Genomic DNA, 6000 nt, shown 5'->3' with positions numbered 1-6000 from the left:
TACACTACCAAATGTAAAATAGATAGCTAGTGGGAAGCAGCCACATAGCACAGGGAGATCAGCTCGGTGCTTTGTGACCACCTAGAGGGGTGGGATAGGGAGGGTAGGAGGGAGACGCAAGAGGGAGGAGATGTGGGGACATAGGTATATGTATAGGCGATTCACTTTGTTATAAAGCAGAAACTAACACACCATTGTAAAGCAATTATACTCCAATAAAGATGTCTTTAAAAAAAAAAAGAATCATCCCTCTGCCAAAGAGCTGATCTCCTGGTAAAATCAAGACGCCACTGTCAGGGTAACACTCCAAAAAACAAACAAACAAAAAATTCTCGCTGAGTCCCAAGTCACTTTTTCCTAAGACTAAAAGAGTCTTTTTCTAAGACATTCTAGATTGTCTCTTGAGGCCAAAATTGAACAGTAATTGTCTTAGGCTCCCTCAGTTTTCCTTCTTTTATTGTGAAATATAGTATAGATGCTGAAAAATACATAAAGCACATGTGTATAGTTCAATGAATAATTAAAAGTGAATACTGGTAACACCCGCTCCAGTCAGGAAACAGAGTATAACGTTGGCATATAAGAGGCAAAACTCAGAGAATACATCCGGTATGATCCCATTCATATAAAGTTAGAAAACTGACAAAGAGCTCTATGTTTGGATGAAGTGACCACGCTCTTAGCTCACTCCTACGCAGTGTGTAGATCTGGCAAAAGCCTTCTCCCTCCACCTCACTGAGCACGGACCCCACTGAGGACCAAGAGGCCCTGAATGTTAGGGCTGGAGGCCACCTCAGGTAACTTTCATTCACTCATTTATTCCTTCATTCCTCAGATGCTTTGCAGGTCTTACTACATAGGGGCCTCTGAACTAGGAATGGTGGGAGGTCTAGCATGGAGGTATAGATCCTGCCCCAGAGGAGTAAGAAGAGCTGGAATGAGTCGAGTCTGAAGTGAGGGGAAACAATGAGGGTCTTGGAAGTGCCAGGCTGTCAGCCAGGACACACCCTCATGGCCCTTTTTCAGAAAACTGCCAGATGGAGCAGGACCCACCGTGAGGGAGGGGCCAGAAGGGATTCCCTTAGCCTTAGAAGAATGAGTAGATTACTGCAGATGACCGCATCCAGCCTTCATGCCAACCTCTGGTCTCAAAAGTCAACTAGACGGCAGTTTATGTGCAGATGGATGAATTCCAGTGGGGTCAGAAATTGGGCTCCGGAATGTCAGAGAGGAAGGACCTTCCAACATCGCCTGGTCCGATGCCCTTGTTCTCCGTAATCTTACAGAAAAACCCGAACAAACTTTTTGGCCAGTCCAATAGAATCCAGGTTCCCACCACCCTAAACAGTTCTCATTCTTGGCCCAGATGAAAGCAACAGTATTTTTCAAGATGGGTTTTTAGAATCGTGGAGTGTTATGGTCATGAAATCAGGAAGAAAGAACATAAGAGCTGGAAAAGATCTTGGTCATCTGTCTAATCCAGTGGGGCCCAAACCAGCCTAGTCATCAAATCACCTGAGGAACTTATTTTGAAAAATACAGATTCTGGGACAGTGACCCCCAGAAATTGGAGTTTAGAAGGACTGGGATTTAGTAGGCCAGGTTGGCCATCTGTATTTTTTAAAGACCCCCCCCCCAGTTGATTCTGATGGGACATTCACATGCCTAGAAAACTCCATCCAGTTGACAGAGGGAGAAACTGAGGCTCATATTAGGGGAGGCAGAGTGACTGTACAAGGTCACATCCCATTTCACCACAAACTCTTCAGTTAGCCAGAGACAACTGGTCCAGACTGCATGTCTAAGAGTGTTGATACATTAATAGTGTTTTTCCCCACTATTGTTTTCATGGTTAACACCTTTTATTTTTTGCAGCAGCTTAAAAGATTCCTAGCCACACTGCAAGGCACTCAGATTTGTGCAGTGTTTACAATGACTTTGTTGTTCATTAAACAAATTTACCCAGATTAACCCAACATGAAAGAAATCATTTTGTTTACAGTGAGATCCTGACAGAAATATGTGTAGCAAAGACAGACAAACACACATAAACCTGGATTGCCAAGTGGGACATGATTTGCTGCCGCATCCAGTTTTTCTCATTAGAGCTTGTTTTATTTGAACATGACTCAGTACCCCATGTAAACGTGAGGTTGTTAATCTTATTACTATATGGAAAACAAATTAATTAGTATGCATGCTATTGGAGATGAATTGTAAGGTCGGTGTTGGAAAGATTAGGAAAATACACTCATTACTCCAAATGATATCTGATATACATGTCTGATTCCACTTTAAGACTGGTTCCAATATGTGGGCAACAAATAGAGCTAATAAATATCAAGCCTTTGTGCTTAGCATCTAAATGTTGGGATTGGCCAGATACAGATATTCAGGCCTTCTTTGTTTTAAAACAAAGGTCAATGTGATGAATAATAGCTTGGGGCTATCCCACAGCTGAGACTCATCTGCTGCAGGTACCTTTCCAGGTTCCATCTCCTGCCCAAAACCAAACCTACCTGAGAGTGGGATCTTTCTTTCCTCCACATACCCACCACACTGTGTATGCTCCTCCCTGAGCAATTTCTACCTTTTTTAGTGGTCATAATGAAGACTCCTCATTTTTCCAGGGATCTTTGTGCTCCTTGAGGGTGGAGACTATATTCACATGCTAGACTAACTCACAGCAGTGAACATTAATGATGGGCACCAGCCAGACTGTGTTTGTGAACCTCCCCCAGCCCTTTCCTCATTGCTTCTTGGGTTTACCAGACCCTTCTCTTCAAATATGGTCTTACTGTGAACAGGGCAAATACAATTAATTGTCTTTCTGTTTATTAAATTATATATTATTCCAATTAATATATTGATCAGAACACCATGCTACAGAAACAAACAATGAGAAACCTCTTTATGTACCAGCATGTGACACCAAGTTATATTGTTAACTGTACACCTATGAACTACCTCTGGAAGTATTCTGGGAACACTGATTACCAGATTGGGAGGGGACCCGAGTGGTTGAGGGAGAGAGGTAGGAAGAGGCTCTTCCTCAGATTCCTTTTGTGCCTTTTGAACTTGAGCCATACGTATGTACTACTGAGTCAAAAAATATATAGCAAATACTAAATTTAAGCATAAAATCTAGTAAAAAATATTTGCTCAAAAAAAAACCAACCCCCCAAAAAATCCCACAAAAAAATAAAAATAAAAACAAATGTCATTTGGAGTACTAAAGACTTGGGAAGTCCTTTAATTAATAAACCTGTTTTATTTTAACTCGGTGTTACCAGACTTATTTCACCAGGGAGTTCCAAAAGAAACGTAAGATATCCAGTGTTTCCCAAATGTTTTTTTTTTTTAATTTATTTTATTTGTTTTTGGCTGTGTCGGATCTTAGTTGCTACACACGGGATCTTTCGTTGTGGCGCGCAGCTCCTTCGATGCTGCAAGGGCTTCTCTCTAGTTGAGGTGTGCAGGCTCCAGAGCGCCTGGGCTCTGTAGTTTGTGGCACGTGGGCTCTCTAGTTGAGGCACGCGAGCTCAGTAGTTGTGGCACGTGGGCTTAGTTGCCCCACGGCATGTAGGATCTTAGTTCCAAGACCGGGGATCTGAACCCGCATCCCCTGCATTGGAAGGCGGATTCTTCTTTACCACTGGACCACTGGGGAAGTCCCTCCCAAATGGTTATGACCCTGAAATCCTTTCTAAAAATATTCACTTTATTACTATCTCATAAAACACAATGACCCACTAATGAGCTGAGGCAACATTTTAAACCAGAGGGTGCAAAAGGAGGTGGATACTGATTGGGCTGCCAACTCTGTGAATAAACCTGGGAAAGTCCTTTCTCTTCTCTGGGCCTCAGCTTTGTCATCTCTAAAATAAGCCAGCTGGTTGAGATTATCTCTGACGTTCCTTCCAGCTCTGAACTTCAGAGATTCTCTGGCAAGAATATATCAAAGATCTCCTGCAAAGTGAGCCCATGCTTTGAGTAGCAATTGGAGGCAAGGAGGTCTATGATGCTTGTTAAAAGAAGTTACAAACATGGGACTTCCCTGGCGGTCAGGTGATTAGGACTCAGTGCTTTCACTGCCATAGCCCTGGGTTCAATCCCTGGTCAGGAAACTAAGATTCCTGCAAGCCACTCAGAGCAGCCAAATGAGGAAAAAAAAAAAAAAGTTACAGATATACATGATGTGGATGTATTTTCCCAGCTTCTCCAGAAACTCAAGGGATTAACAAACAAACACCCCAGGATATGCCAGGAGGTTATAAGAGACCAAAGCAATCGTCTTTGGTTCACTACAATTAATAGTATCACAAATATCTCAGCACCTCCACTTATTCACTGGGTATCTGTGGGCAAAACCCTAAGTTGAGACTCAGTTTCCTCAGCTATAAAGTGGGTATAGCAATTGCTTTGCTACTTTCCTCACATTCTTGGTAAAGGCATTTAATTTGTGACAGCAACACAGATAATAGAGAACTGATGACAGATTTATCAAACCATTTACTTAATGAGTAAAAAATGTTCCTTATCACATTATCTTTCATTCGTTAATAGATTTCCCTCGGTAGGGCAAGGGGGTAGTATGAAATTATTATACTCATCCATTACTGGAGGCAAAATTAATTTGTAAAAGCCTTTTGCAAAGTGATTTTTCCCATAGATATCAAGAGCCATGCAAAGACCCTCTGACCCAGCAAATCTAGATCTGGGGATTTTAAGAGATAAAAAAAAAAAGACAAGAGAGGTATGAAGACGTGCACTTCGGGGTTAACTGTGATAGTGAAAATTTGAGTCCTTCTAAATATACAATACTAGGGAATAACATATCCATTTAAAAGGGTATTAAGCAGCCATTAAAGTAATAATTTTATTAAATATTAAAACACATTTTTAAATGATAATTATGAAGACAGTATGGAATTATAATGATAAACTGTTAAGTGAGAAAGCTGAATACAAAGCTGTAACTACACTAATAAATTACCTATGTAAATTTAGCCAGCATGTAAGTCAGGACAGAAGAGGAACACTGAACAGTTCGTCTGTTAGGATGGTAGGATTATGGATAATTTTCTTTCCTTTTAATTTTCTTTATTGTTGTAACATTGTGAACTAAATAAAAATCTGGAAAAAAAACACAATGAAAGCAACAGATAGGTACATTTTGTTGTATCCTTCATAAATCCTTTCACTGAAGAAAGGGATTAAATGTGGCTTACCATAGCAAATCATAAAATAAGACCCACATATTGCATTTCCTCTAGACCCTCCTACCCTTCTATGAATAAATTAAAATATAAACACCAGAGTTAATTTTTTTTTAATCCAGGATTATCTCATTATTCTATTTAAAACACATAAAGAAAGAAAGTGCACTTTTTTTTTCTTTTGGATTAAAAGTTTCCCTAGCCAAGTTTCACATGTCTGTTCTTCCCTGTCTTGTCGGCAGGGCCTGGGTCCCCATTCTTACCTTATGCATTTCTCAACCGACCGGGGACCCCAACTGGTCCTGCCTTGTGAAATGATCATGTTAATTTCTACCCAGGCTGCCCCCTAAGTCCATTGTCAGGATCCCCTGAGATAATGTGTAGGAAGACACCAAAGTGCTTTGCAAATGCTCCAGAACTGTGTCCAGTTGGATACTTTTTCTTTAGGAGTCAGTATGGCATAATGGAGGAAAACGGGTAGAATCTGGGTGAGGGTGAGGGTGAGGGAGGAAGGAGGACTGGGTTTTAGGGAAGCAGTATAGTGTTAGCAGTTAAGAAATTTGACTGTGAGTTCAGAACTGGCTTTCAAATTCCAGCTCTGCCACCTCCTAACTGCGTGATCCTGGGCAAGTCTCTGTGCCTCTGAGCCTCAGAGTTCAAACTAGACTCGACTCATGGTGATATGTGAAACACAGTGCCCTGTAAACAGTGAACACTAAAGAAATGTCAGTTACACTTATTAGTCCTGCCCCTCCCACTAACTCAGTGTGGAGCCTTTGGC

This window comes from Hyperoodon ampullatus, assembly GCF_949752795.1.
Source record: "Hyperoodon ampullatus genome assembly, chromosome: 6".
NCBI classification, from domain to species: Eukaryota; Metazoa; Chordata; class Mammalia; order Artiodactyla; family Ziphiidae; genus Hyperoodon; species Hyperoodon ampullatus.
This window is presented reverse-complemented; position numbering follows the sequence as displayed.